Source organism: Trichechus manatus, unplaced genomic scaffold (genome assembly GCF_000243295.1).
Source record: "Trichechus manatus latirostris isolate Lorelei unplaced genomic scaffold, TriManLat1.0 scaffold00129, whole genome shotgun sequence".
NCBI lineage: Eukaryota > Metazoa > Chordata > Mammalia > Sirenia > Trichechidae > Trichechus > Trichechus manatus.
Genome location: NW_004444065.1, coordinates 916,349 through 930,144, shown reverse-complemented (window position 1 = coordinate 930,144; position 13,796 = coordinate 916,349). Strand labels below are relative to the sequence as shown.

Below are 13,796 nucleotides of genomic sequence, written 5' to 3'. Positions count from 1 at the left end.
TTTGTTCCACTTAATTTTGTCTGCTGAGTCATTTTTCTTTATGTATTTTCTTTTCTTCCTTTTCATTGTTGTAGATTTTATATTTGCTGAATCTTTATGTTTTTCTTTTTTTATTTTGATGTGCAGGATTTTTAGTTTCCTTTGTGGTTAGCTTAATATTGATCTCTATTTTTCAAAGTTTAAACCAATCTTTTATTTTTTTATATCGCCTTGACTTCTTCTCCATATGAAAGATCTATAACTACATTATTTAGTCCCTCTTTTTTGTTTTTATATTGTCATCTTTTACATATTGATGTCTCTGTGTTTTAGCTTTGATTTATTTGACTTCCCTATCTGGGTTGATATCTCGTTCTGATACTCAGACAATTTTTAATGTATATGCTTATTGCTTACTTACTGGCTCTCCACTTTGAATCCTCCTCACCTATGGCTACCTTCAGACCATCTGAGTGGTCTAGTCTTTGCTGGTGAGTTTTTTCCCAGTATCTAGTATACTAGAAAAAGTTTTGGGGCATAGTCTTTATCAAGGTTACTGCTTCACAGCCACCAAGCACTTAAAATTGCTTCAGTTTAGGGCATAGAAGCAGTTAGCTATTTCAAGCTCCAAAATAAAAATGCTCAATAATTTGGATTGTAGGCTGCAGCAGAGAGCATCTTCCTAGATCTCTAGGCTTAATCAGATTCAGGTTTGATTTTTTTTAATTTTTTTCCTTTTGGCAAGAGTACTTTATAGACGGTGTTGTGTTCTTCCAGTAGGTACAAAATATGTTTCTGATGTTAGCAGCCAATGATGCGCCATGCTTAGATTCAATAATTCACTTGTTGTTGTTGTTAGGTGCTGCCCAGTCGGTTCATACTCGTAGCAACCCTATGGACAACAGAACAAAACACTGCCTGGCTCTGTGCCATCCTCACAATCTTTGTTATGCTTGAGCGTACTGCTGCAGCCACTGTGTCAGTTTGTCTCATTGAGGGTCTTCCTCTTTTTCACTGAACCTCTACTTTACCAAGTATGATGTCCTTCTACAGGGACTGATCCCTCCTGATAACATGTCCAAATATTGGAGATGAGGTCTTACCATCCTCGCTTCTAAGGAGCATTCTGGCTTTACTTCTTCCAATATTGTTCATCAACACCATGATTCAAAGGCATGAACTCTTCTTCAGTCTTCCTTATTCATCATCCAGCTTTCAGATGCATATGAGGCGACTGAAACACCATGGCTTGGGTCAGGCACACCTGAGTCCTTAAAGTGACATATTTGCTTTTTAACACTTCAAGGAGGTCTTTTGTAGCAGATTTGCCCAATGCAGTATGTTTGATTTCTTGACTGCTGCTTCCGTGGACATTGATTGTGGAAACAAATAAAAGGAAATCTTGGACAACTTCAATCTTTTCTTCATTTATCATGATGTTGCTTATTGGTCCAGTTGTGAGGATTTTTATTTTCTTTATGTTGAGATGTAAGCCATACTGAAGACTGTAGTCTTTGACTACATCAATAAGTACTTCAAGTCCTCTTCACTTTCAGCAAGCAAGGTTGTGTCATCTGCATATCTCAGGTTGTTAATGAGTCTTCTTCCAATCGTGATGCCACATTCTTCTTCACATAGTCCAGCTTCTCCGTTTGTTGCTCAGCATACAGATTGAATAAGTATGGTGAAAGGATACAACCTGACACACACCTTTCTTGACTTTAAGCCACTCAGTATCCCCTTGTTCTGTTAGAAGACTGCCTCTTGGTCTAAGTATAGGTTCCTCATGAGCACAATTAAGTGTTCTGGAATTCCCATTTTTTGAAAATGTTATCCATAATTTGTTATGATCCACACAGTTGAATGCCTTTGCATAATCAATAAAACACAGGTAAACATATTTCTGGAATTCTCTGCTTTCAGCCAAGATCCATCTGACATCAGCAATGATATTCCTTGTTCCACGTCCTCTTCTGAATCTGGTTTGAATTTCTGGCAGTTCCCTGGCAATGTACTGCTGCAACCACTTTTGAATGATCTGCAGTAAAATTTTACTTGTGTGTGATATTAATGATATTGTTTATAATTTCTGCATTCTGTTGGATCACCTTTGTTTGGAATGGGAACAAATATGGACCACTTCCAGTCAGTTGGTGAGGTAGCTGTGTTTCAAATTTCTTGGTATAGATGAATGAGCACTTCCAGCACTGTGTATGTTTGTTGAAACATCTCAATTGGTATTCTGTCAATTCCTGGAGCCTTGTTTTTAGCCAATGCCTTCAGTGCAGCTTGGACCTCTTCCTTCAGTACCATCGGTTCTTGATCATATTCTACCTCCTGAAATGGTTGAAATTCAACCAATTCTTTTTGGTACATTGACTCTGTGTATTCCTTCCATCTTCTTTTGATGCTTCCTGAATCGTTTAATAGATGCCCTTTATTATGTTGGAGAATTTCCCTTCTGTTCTATTTTATTGAGAGTTTTTATCAGGTATAGGTGTTGGACTTTATCAAATGCCTTTTCAGGGTTGATTGAGATGATCATGTGATTCTTTTGTTCTATTTATGTGGTGGATTATGTTGATTGATTATCTAATGGTGAACTGTCCTTGCATACCTATGTGAATCCCACTTGGTCCTGGTGTATTATTTTCTTGATATGATGCTGAATTCTATTGGCTAGAATTTTGTTGAGAATTTTTACATCTATATTCATGAAAGACATTGGTCTGTAATTTTTTTTTTTTTGTGGTGTCTTTGCCTGGTTTTGTTATGCTGGCTTCACAGAACAAATTCGTGATATTTCTTCCCTTTATATGCTCTGAAATAGCTTGAGTAGTACTGGTGTTTGCTCTTCTCTGAACGTTTGGTAGAATTCTCCTGTGAAGCTGTCGAGGTCAAAGTTTCTTTTTGTTAGGAGTTTTTTTTCTTTCTTTCTTTTTTTAAAATTACCTCTTCAATCTCTTCTCTTGTTCTGGGTCTGTTCAGATTTTCTGGCTCAGTTTGTGTTAGTTTAGGTAGGTAGCATGTTTCTAGAAATTTGTCCATTTCCTCTAGGTTCTCAAATTTGTCGGAGTACAACTTTTCACAGTATTCTCCTATGATCCTTTCTATTTTAGCTGGGTCTGTTGTAATGTCCACCATCTCATTTCTTATTTGGGTTATTTGCTTCCTCTCCTGTTTTTCTTTTGACAATTTGGCCAATGATTTGTCGATTTTGTTGACGTTTTCAAAGAACCATCCTCAGGTCTAGTTGCTTCTATTGTTTTTCTGTTTCCCTGTATCATTTATTTCTGCTCTGATTTTTATTATTTCCTTTCTTCTGGTGCCTGTGGGCTTATTTTTCTGTTCTCTATTTGTTCGAGTCATTGGGCTAAAGTTTTGATCTTGGCCCTTTCTTCCTTTTTGATGTGTGAATTTATTGCTATAAATTGACCTCTGAGCACTACCTTTGCTGTGTCCCAAAGGTTTTGGTATGATACGTTTTCGTTCTTATTTGAGTCTAGGAATCTTTTATTCCCTCTTTGATTTCTTCTATTACCCAGTGGTTTTTAAACAAGGTGTTATTCAATGTCCACGTATCTGATTTTTTTTTCCTTGCTCTTTCTGTTACTGATTTCTACTTTTATGGCTTTATGATCAGAGGGAATGGTTTGTATTATTTTGACGTTTTGGATTTTATTGAGGGTTGCTTTCTGGCCAAAAATGTGGTCTATTCTGGAGAATGTTCAATGTGTGTTGGAAAAGAATGCTTACTTTGCTTCTGTTGGGTGGAGTGTTCTGTATATGTCTATGAGGTCAGGTTGTTTGATTGTGGCCTTTAGATCTCCTGTATCTTTGTAGAGTTTCCTTCTAGCTGTGCTGTCCGTTACCGAGAGTGGTTTGTTGACGTCTCCTATTATTGTTGAACTGTCAATTTCCCTTTTCAGTGTTGTTAGAGTTTGTTTTATATATTTTGGAGTGCTGTCCTTTGGTGTGTAGATATTTATTAAGATTATGTCTTCTTGGTTAATTGTCCTTGTAATCATTATATAATGTTCTTCCTTGTCTTTTATGGGTTTCCCTGGTGGTCCAGTGGTTGAGAACTACAGCTGCTAACCAAAAGGTGGGCCACTGGAATCCACAAGCTGCTCCTTGGAAACCCTGTGGGGCAGTTCTTCTCTGTCTATAGGGTTGCTCTGAAACAGAAATGACTCGATGGCAATGGGTTTGGTTGTTTGTTTTTTGTCTTTTATGGTGGGCTTTGTCTTAAAACCTATTTTATCTGAGATTAGTATTTCCATTCCTGTTCTTTTTTGGTTACTGATTGCTTGATATATTTTTTTCTATCCTTTGATTTTTAATATATTTATGTCTTTGTGTCCAAGGTGTGTCTCTTATAGATAGCATATTTATGAGTCTTTATATCCATTCTGCCACTTTCTGCCTCTTTCCGAGTACATTTAATCCATTTACATTCAGTGTGGTTATTGATAGGTATGAATTTATTGCCATCATATTGTTGTGTTTTTTTTTTTTTTTTTTTTTTGTGGTGCTGATGTTTTCCTTGTTCCTCTTACTTTCCTGTGCTGAGTTCCTTTTTTGTGTGGATTTTCTTTTCTTTCATTATTATAGATTTTGTGTTTACTGGGACTTTATGTTTTTCTTATTTTTTATTTTGATGAGTAGGTTTGTTAATTTTCTTTGTGGTTACCTTGAAATTTACCCTTTTCTTCCTAAATTTGAACGAGTCTTTTATTTCCTGATATCACCTGGACTTCCTCTCCACTTGAAAATTCTATACCTACACCATTTTTTCCTCTTTTATTGTTTTGATGTTGTTGTCATTTACAGATTGATGTCTCTGTTTTCCTGCTTTAAGTCTCTTAGTTTTATTTTGTTATTGAGAGTTCTCTACCTAGTTTGGTATCTGGATGAGGCTGTCCTATGTCCTAGACTCTGGTTTTTGTCTCATGTTGTTTGTTCTCTAAACAAAAGTCTTTCTTTAATATTTCTTGTAAGTTTGGTTTGATTTTTATGAATTCCCTTAACTACTGTTTATCTGGAAATGTCCTAATTTCTCCATCATATCTGTGAGAGAGTTTTGCATAATATATTATTTTTGGTTGGAAGTTTTTCTCTTTCAAGGTTTTCTAGATGTCATCCCATTGCCTTCTTGCCTGCATAGTTTCTGCCAAGTAATCAGAGTTTAGTCTTATTTGTTCCCCTTTGTAGGTGATTTTTGTTTTTCTTGAGCTGCAATCAGAATTCTTTCTTTGTCTTTGGTTTTGGCAAGTGTGATTATGATATGTCTTGGTGACTTTCTTTTGGTGTCTATCCTATATTAAGCTTCTTGGATGATCAGCTTTTTAACTTTCAAGATATTTGGGAAGTGTTCTGCCAGCAAATCTTCAACAATCTTCTCTGTGTTTTCCATTTTTTCCCCGTTTTGGAACTCCAGTCAGGTGCAAATTTTTGTTCTTGATTGTGTTGCACAAATTTCTTAGGTTCTCTTCATTCTTTTTTCTGATTTTTACTCCAATAAAGTGGAGTCCATGAATTTGTCTTCAATTTCATTGATTCTGTCTCCCATTGTTTCAAATTTGCTCCTCAAACCTTCTATTGAGTTGTGCATTTCTGAAATTTTGTTATCTTTCGGATTTCTAACTGCTGTTGTTGTATAATTTCTAATTGTTTATTATTTTGACATTTTGTTCTTGTATTATTTTCATAAACCTTCTATTGCTTTATCTGTGTTTTCCTTGATTTTTGCTGTGTTTTCCTTGTTTTTTTCTGTGTTCTCCATGATTTTGTCTACTTTTCCTGGGTTTTGTTTGTGTTTTCCTTGATCTATTTCCTAATGTCTTGGAGAGGCCTAAATATTAGTCCTTTGAATTACATATCAAGTATTTCCACTGCCTTTTCTTCTACCACTTGCTGAGGTCATCTTGTCCTGCTTTTTTATATGTTTCGATATTATCTGCTCTCTCTGAGGCATTAAAGTATTACTTTATTTATTGATTATATGTTCACTTCTTTCATCCTGCTTCTCTGTTATGATATGTCAGGGTGGGTGGGGCTGATGTGCTTTGCTGCTTGCTCATCTGTGGGCATGATAGCTCTCGTCACCTTGTCCGGGTGAACAGGGAAGCAGTAGGCATGGCGAGCCTGCTTCAATGTACACAGGTTTGGTGAAGTAGCTGAGGGCAGACTGGGCAGGCACTGTCTGCCTCCTGTATTGGTCCAGTAGTATGGGAGTGTTCAAAGCCCCTAGCCAGATGGGCAGGGGTGTCACACAGGGAGTGGTACGGGCTTGCTTCTCACCATTCTGCAGCTAGTCAAGTGGCAGGAGGAGAGGGGCAGTTGGCATCTGTGTGGTGGCGGGCCTGAGTGCCAAGTATGCTCTAGCTGTGGAGGCACAGAAGGAGCCAGTGGGAAGGGTGGGAGGTGGCCTATGGGGCTAAGTGGGAGGGAGACAGAAAAGAAAGAAAAAGAAAAAAAATTGCGTGGCTGTAGCTGGTGGGTAGGGGTGGGGTGGACCCATGGACTGGCAGGAAGGGGTGGGAGGTTGCATATGGGGCTAGGCGGGAGGACGAAAAGGAAGAGAGAAAAAAATTAAAAATGGGAAAAAAATGGCAGCATGGTGAAGGCTGGTAAGTGCAGGAGGGGCAGACCTGGGGGCCGGTAGGAAGGGAGGTGAAGTGATTTGTTGGGTAAGGTGGGAGGGAGAAAGAAAAAAGATGAGGGTGCTGCAGGGGCCTGTGGGGGGGGGGGGGGCTGACCCTAAGCGGTGGTGGTCCAGTTACTCTCTAGCCACGGCAGCATGGCAGGGGCCAGCGGGAAGGGGAAAGGTGGAGTATTGGGTTACGTGGTACTGAGAAAGAGAAAAGATGGGGGCACTGCAGGGGCTTGTGGGTGAGGGCAAAGTGGACCTGGAGTGGTGGCATGCCAGTGACTTTCTAGCCATACTGGTACAGTAGGGACTGGTGGGAAGTGGTAAGATAGTGTATGGGGCTAGGTAGGAGAAAGGAGAAAAGAAAAACAGAAAAAAACAACAGCACAGTGAGGGCTGGTGAGTGGGGGCAGGGTGGAGCTGCGAGCTGGTGGAAAGGGAGGGGAGGTGACATAGCGGGCTAGGTGGGAGGGAGAAAGAAAAGAAACAAAATTTAAAAAAATGGCATGATTGGGGCTGACTTGTGGGGGTGGGGTGGACCTGGGGCAGCAGTAGGCCAGTGCTCAGATGGCTCTCTAGCCACAGTGGTGCAGTGAGGACTGGTGGGAAGGGGTGAGAGGCTAGGCGTGAGGAAGGAAGAACGAGAAAAAAGAAAAAAAATGGCAGCACAGTGGGGGCTGGTGAGTGGGGGCAGGGCAGACTCAGGGGCTTGTGGGAAGGTAGAGGAGGTGACCTGCCGGGTTAGGTGGGAAGGAGAAAATAAAGAGAAAAAATGGTGGTGCAGCAGGAGCCTGCAGGTGAGGGTGGGGCAGATCTGGGCTGCAATGGGTCAGTGGCTTTCAAGTGTCAGCGGCATGGCAGGGGCCAGCGGGAAGTGGGGAAGGTGGTGTATGGGGCTAGGTGAGAGGGGGTGTCTTAGTCATCCAGTGCTGCTATAACAGAAATACCACAAGTGGATGGCTTTAACAAAGAGAAATTTATTTCCTCACAGTTAAAGTAGGTTAAAAGTCCAAATTCAAGGCGCCAGCTCCAGGGGAAGCCTTTTTCTCTCTGTTGGCCTTCTTCTCTTCGGTGTTGTCCCGGACTAGGAGCTTCTCTGCGCAGGGACCCTAGTCTGAAGGACACACTCTGCTCCTGGCACTGCTTTCTTGATGGTATGAGGTCCCCAACTCTCTGCTTGCTTCCCTTTCCTTTTATCTCTTGAGAGATAAAAGGTGTTGCAGGCCACACCCCAGGGAAACTCCCTTTACATTGGATCAGGGATGTGACCTGGGTAAAGGTGGTGTTACAATCCCACCCTAATCCTCTTTAACATAAAATTACAATCACAAAATGGAGGCCAACCACATAATTCTGGGAATCATGGCCCAGCCAAACTGATACACACATTTTTGGGGGGACAAAATTCAAACCATGACAGGGGGAAAGAGAAGGGAGAAAAGGAAAAAAGAAAAACAAACAAAATGGCAGCATGATGGGAAATGGGGTGGACCTGGGGACAGCAGCAGTCCAGTGGTTCTCTAGCTGTGGCAGTGCAGGAGGGGCCAGTGGGAAGTGGGGGAGATAGTCTATGGGGCTAGATGGGAGGGAGAAAGAAAAGAGAAGAAAAAAAACCCATGTGACGGGAGAGGGAAGGGCGAGTCGAGCCGGGGATGGGGGCTCTCATTGTGGACCCCAGCAGTGGGACCTGCTGGAATAGGGGGTTCTTGCTTCAACTCACTACAAGGGTGAGGGGTGGAAAAGCGTATTTTTCTGGCTAGCAGTTGCTGTGTCTCCTGTTGGGAGCTCCGTGAATTTGCCTTCCCATACTCTCTGCCTGGGGTCACTGCTGGCTGTACTCCAAGATGGCGACTCTGTGCTGTGTTAGTTGGCAAGGGACCTCCATTCTGCATCTCTCCTCATTCTTTGTTTTTTGTCAGTTTCTTCTTCCATTTGGTGTTTGATCTAGTTCTTTATCCCTTCATGTGATGCTTAGGGTTCCAGGACTGACACTTGTGTCTGTTTTACTTAGTTTTTCAGGTCTTTGCTGCAGACGGACCGCATGGTGCATCTGTCTAGGGCACCACGTTGGCTCTGGCTCTTGGGTAACTTTTAACTTACAATTTTAGAGTTCTGTCTTTTGGTTATTATTATTATTTTACAAAGTATTCAAGAACATGACCACTTATTTTTTGAGATCTCCTGACTATTCCCACCTACCCCCATTCCACTTTAAATATGGGTATTCTTTTTCTTTGGCATTTATTATTTGCAACCTTCTAAATTTGAGGTCACCAGTAGTTTCTCCACTTTGAGGAGTTTTGTCCTGGAAAAGAATTTAATTTAGATAATGTATAGGTCCCAGATCATTTCAGCCTTTTCTGATTTTGGTGCATATCCCTTCCCCTCCTGACACAGAAAGATATGTAACACTGCTCTGGCAAGAATAAAAGAAAAGAAGATTAAGCTACTCAACATATACAAATGAGCTGGGAAAAACAGGAAGGAAAGTTCCCCAAGGAATGTCTTTTCATGGTCATTACCATCTAACAGAAACAACTAAGAAAGTAGGAGAAGTGCCTCTAAATTTGCATATAAAAGACACCATATTAGTTAACATCTTTCTTTTATTAGTAGTAATAGAACCATCTCTCACTAGCTGAAACAAAAAAAGGAAGCTGAGGAAATTTAAATGGTCCAAAGGCAGGATGCAGCCAGGCCAGAATGCTTCCCCACTATATCTCCCAACTCTACTCCTATCTCTGCATCTGCTTTTTTCTTCTGTCTTATAACAGACTGGGGAGTCCCTGGGTGGTGGAAACAGTTAATGCACTTGGCTGCTAACTGAAAGATTGGAGACTTGAGTCCACCCAGAGATGTTCTGGAAGAAAGGCCTGGTGATCTAGTTCTGAAAAATCAACTATTGAAAACCCTGTGGTGCACAGTTCTACTCTGACACAAATGGGGTCACAATGACTCGGAGTTGACTCAAGGGCAAATGGTTTGTTTTTCCTAACTACAGACTGGCTTGGCCTTCATCCTGGTTTACAAGGTTAAACGTATTCACTGACATCTTCTGAGTTTTCATCTTGATGCATTGTCTTGTATTATTTATAGTTTAATCTTAATTTTAGTTCTCCTCTGTTCCAAAATCTAGTCAGAATATGTCTGGAATTTCTTAGTCCAAATTCCAAATGTCTGTAGAGGGATTCTGGTAAGTCCAACTTTGACTCAGGTGGCCCGAATGTATCAGTATGGCCGAGAGGGTTGGATCAAGTAGATAGTGTGGAGTTGAGCATGGGAGTAGGGCAGGTGAGGTTGGAGGGAATAGAAAGAAGGGTCAGTTCAGTTCCTGGAAAAGAGGCTGCCAAACAGAAAAAGCAGAAATGAAGTTCAAATTTCTATTTTTCATCAATATTATATATATTTTACACATAATATACATTCCATAAATAAGTCAAGAGTAAGAAAAACTGATTCAAAAACTAGGAAAAGGGGTACAAACTGAAAGGAGATCTTTTCTACTTCATCTCTATCTGAAACAAAATCAAGATAGTGAGACATAAAATTGCTGCCTGGGAGGTGAGAAGCAAAAAATCCAGAACTAAACAAAACAAACTTAATGCTGAGTTTTAAAGAGAATATGCTTGCTGAGAGCTATTTTTCTACATTTCCAGAAGCAAAGTTAGAGTCTTCAGTAAAATGAAGATGCAATAGTCATACAAGCTTCTGAAATGTTTTTTTTTAAATGAACACAGAGGGCTTAGCTACTGAATTTAATATAAGCAAATAGACCCCATAAAATGTATAGCTAGGAAGCAAATACTTTACAAACGAAACCACTGGCTCCATTTGAGAAAGATTTGAAATAAATTTGGTCAGTGACAGAGTAACTGGCAGCAATAGTGAGATAAAGTTTGAATCCCCAAAAGATTCATTTCTGGAGGAATACAAGTTTCAGACCTGTTATTAATTGAATTGTGTCCCTCCAAAATATGTGTTAACTTGGTGAGGCCATAATTTCCAGTATTGTGTGATTGTCCTCCATTTTGTGATCTGATGTACTTTTCCTCCATTTTGTGATGTATTGTAAATCCTAACTTCTGCCTGGGATTATAATCCCATTTGTAGATGGGTTGTGTTTGGTATATTAACAAGGCAGGATTAGATTATGTTAATGAGGATTAGGTTATGTTTGTTATGTTAATGAGGCAAAATTAGGGTGTATCTTGAGTCAATGTCTTTTGAGATATAAAAGAGATTAAACAAGCAAGCTAAGTGGTAGAGATGGGCAAAGAGAGATGCCAACCTACATGAAGATCTCCCAGGAGCAGAAGTTCAAAGAGACAAGGGCCTTCCTCTAGAGTCAACAGAGAAAGCCATCCCCTAGAGCACCCTGAATTTGGACTTCTAGCCTCCTAGACTGTGAGAAAATAAATTTCTGTTTGTTAAAGCCATCCACTTACATTTCTGTTATGGAAGCAAGAGATAACTCAGACAAAACCCTAGAATCAATTCACTGTCAGTTGTCAATGAGATTTTTGTTTATTGTTTTACTACTTTTTCATTTTTAGGATAAACAGAACAATAAAGCATCTTAGACTTTGGAAACCAAACAATTTGAAGATCAAAATCTCAATTTTTCTGTCATATTCTTGATAAATTCTTGGGGAAGATATATATTATTCATATGTGTAAGTATGCTACATTAAATTTTTTAAACAAATTTGAAGCTTAGAATTCATACATGAATTTACATGATAAAAAATACAGTGACACAGTTATACCTGATGTGGGATTTGTATCACAAGAGAATCCCTCTAGAGAATAAATGGTGCTTTCTCTTTTTTGGTGAGGAAAGTTGGTATTTACTTAAGGACAAACAATCTTCCTGAAGCAAATATACATCTTTAAAAAATTACTTGAGTCTTCTCCCTTAGATATGCAAGATCCAGGATCTGGTGTCATTTGTTGACTGAATTGTCAACGTGGGAGGAGGGGCAGATGTCCAGGAGGTCCACCAGGAATAACATCCAATTTTGCACCTGCAAAAGTGATGACAACTACATCATAACTGTTGCCTAGTTCACTGCCATTGTAAGACACCCAAAACAAAAAAAAACCCAAACCCATTGCTGTCAAGTCGATTCTGACTCATAGCGACCCTATAGGACAGAGTAGAACTTCCCCATAGAGTTTCCAAGGAGCACTTGGTGGATTAGAACTGCCAACCTTTTAGTTAGCAGCCATAGCTCTTTAACCACTACACCACCAGCGTTTCCTGTAAGACACCAGCACTTGTTAAATGCATCTCAAGTTGAGAGATGTTAACACGTTAAATAAATTTAAATATATAAATATATATAAAAATTTCAGATGGTAATGTTTCTCTGAAGAAGAGGGATCATTTGAGCTAAAACCTAAATGCTAGAAAGAATTGAACCATGCAAAAAGGTGATATTAAAATAAACAAACAAAGAAACTAAACCAGTTGCTATCAAGTCAATTCTGACTCATAGTGACTCCACGTGTGCAGAGTAGAACAGAACTCCATAGGGTTTTCAAGGCTGTGACCTTTCAGAAACAGATCATTAGGCTTTTCTTCCAAGGTGACTTTTGGTGGGTTCAAACCACCAACCTTTAAAATTATTACCCTCATTTTAGAGAGTGAATCAAGGCCAGTGAGGCTAAATGATTGGTTCCAGCTTATCCACTGAGGGTGGCTGAACTGACTCTAAGTCACAGGTGTTCTGCCTCTCAAGCCAGGTTCTTGCTCAACATCCTACTGCCATATATGTTGCTGAAGCAAGGAGAACTACAGGGATTGCTTAGCTGATGCTTGAGACACTCCCAGGACTTTTCTAACGACAGAATGTGCTTCTAGGATTTTTTGCTCTTCACAACCACATTTCTGCTGGGCTAGTATTTCTCCCTCCTCCTTTCCTTGTGATTTTAAAATAGAACAGCTGTTACAACCAATAAAAGTGTCTGTTTTATTTCAAACTGCAATTGCCAATGTCTTCACTATCACATAAACTTTATACCTCACAGTTTTCAGTCTAGAGAAGGAAAATATGCTAAACAAGATGATTTAATAGAATAAAGATGATTAAATAGAATCAAATGTTATTATCTAAATAAGAAGTTCTGGCACCTATAATTATATTGGACTATCTCTTTGATTTATATGGTGAAGCACACCAGGAGGTCACAGTTCAACAACCCCACACACAAATCATATTCATCTTTCCATCCCAGACGTCTTTTGGTTGGGATCTCAAGAACCAATGTTTGAAAATGGTGACCTAATCAGACACATCATGCTGTCCCTCTACAGCAAAGACCTGAGAAACAAAGTGAAACAGACACAGATAACAACCCTGAAACCCTAAGCATCAAATGAAAGGATATAGAATTAGATCAAACACCAGTTGGAAAAAGAAAGCGAATGACAGCAGCAAATGTGGAGAGATATGGAGTAGAGGTGACTTGTAAGACAGCCTGGCACGGTGGGGCCATTTTGAGACAAAGCCAGCTGTGACCCTGGGTGAGGAACACAGGAAGACAACATCATAGATCTCCCAACAGGAGACAGAGAAACTGTGTCAACATACCTGCAGTGAAGAAACGTGAGTAGGCCATAAATTGGAACTGGGAAAGGGAAGTACAGGAAGGAGGACAACAGCTTCAGGGATCCCAGCATACACAGTGCAGAGATGGAGCCAGGACCCAGAGACACAGCAACTCTCCAGCAGTGGTACCTGACTGGTAGGGCAAGTGGTGAGCATGGAACAATAGATGAATGCCCCTTTTCTTCTTTCACCCCTCCTTCCCCAGTTACCTACCCCGCCCCTCCCTCACTGGAGAGATCACCTGTGCACCCTTGTGCCACCAACCCCACCCTTTCCCTCCCAGAGACAGCATCTGCGTGACCCCTGGCCACCTGCCCCGTCCTTCCCCCTCCCAGGAGAGCATATGTGTGACACCTAGCCACCTGCCCTGACCCTATCCTACCAAAAAAGGGCCTGCACAGCCCCTGACCAACCGTCCCAACCCTCCCCAGCTGGAGAGAGCATCTTTGTACCCCGCAGCCCACCTTGCCTTTCCCCCACCCAGGAGAGTATCTGCACGTCCTCCCAGCAGCAAGCCCGGCTCCTTCCCCTCCTGGGAAAGCACCTGTGCCCCT

The 13,796-nt window shown here is 40.6% G+C and overlaps 1 long non-coding RNA gene across 1 annotated transcript; it reads right to left on the bottom strand.

The window, feature by feature from the left end:
- Positions 1 to 11,467: 11,467 nt before the first annotated feature.
- Positions 11,468 to 13,345, bottom strand: LOC111822099 (uncharacterized). The gene is made up of 2 exons (XR_002825377.1): positions 13,225 to 13,345; positions 11,468 to 11,655 (listed from the first exon to the last, which is right to left on the bottom strand). It is a non-coding gene; the product is annotated as an uncharacterized LOC111822099 (long non-coding RNA).
- Positions 13,346 to 13,796: the final 451 nt, after the last annotated feature.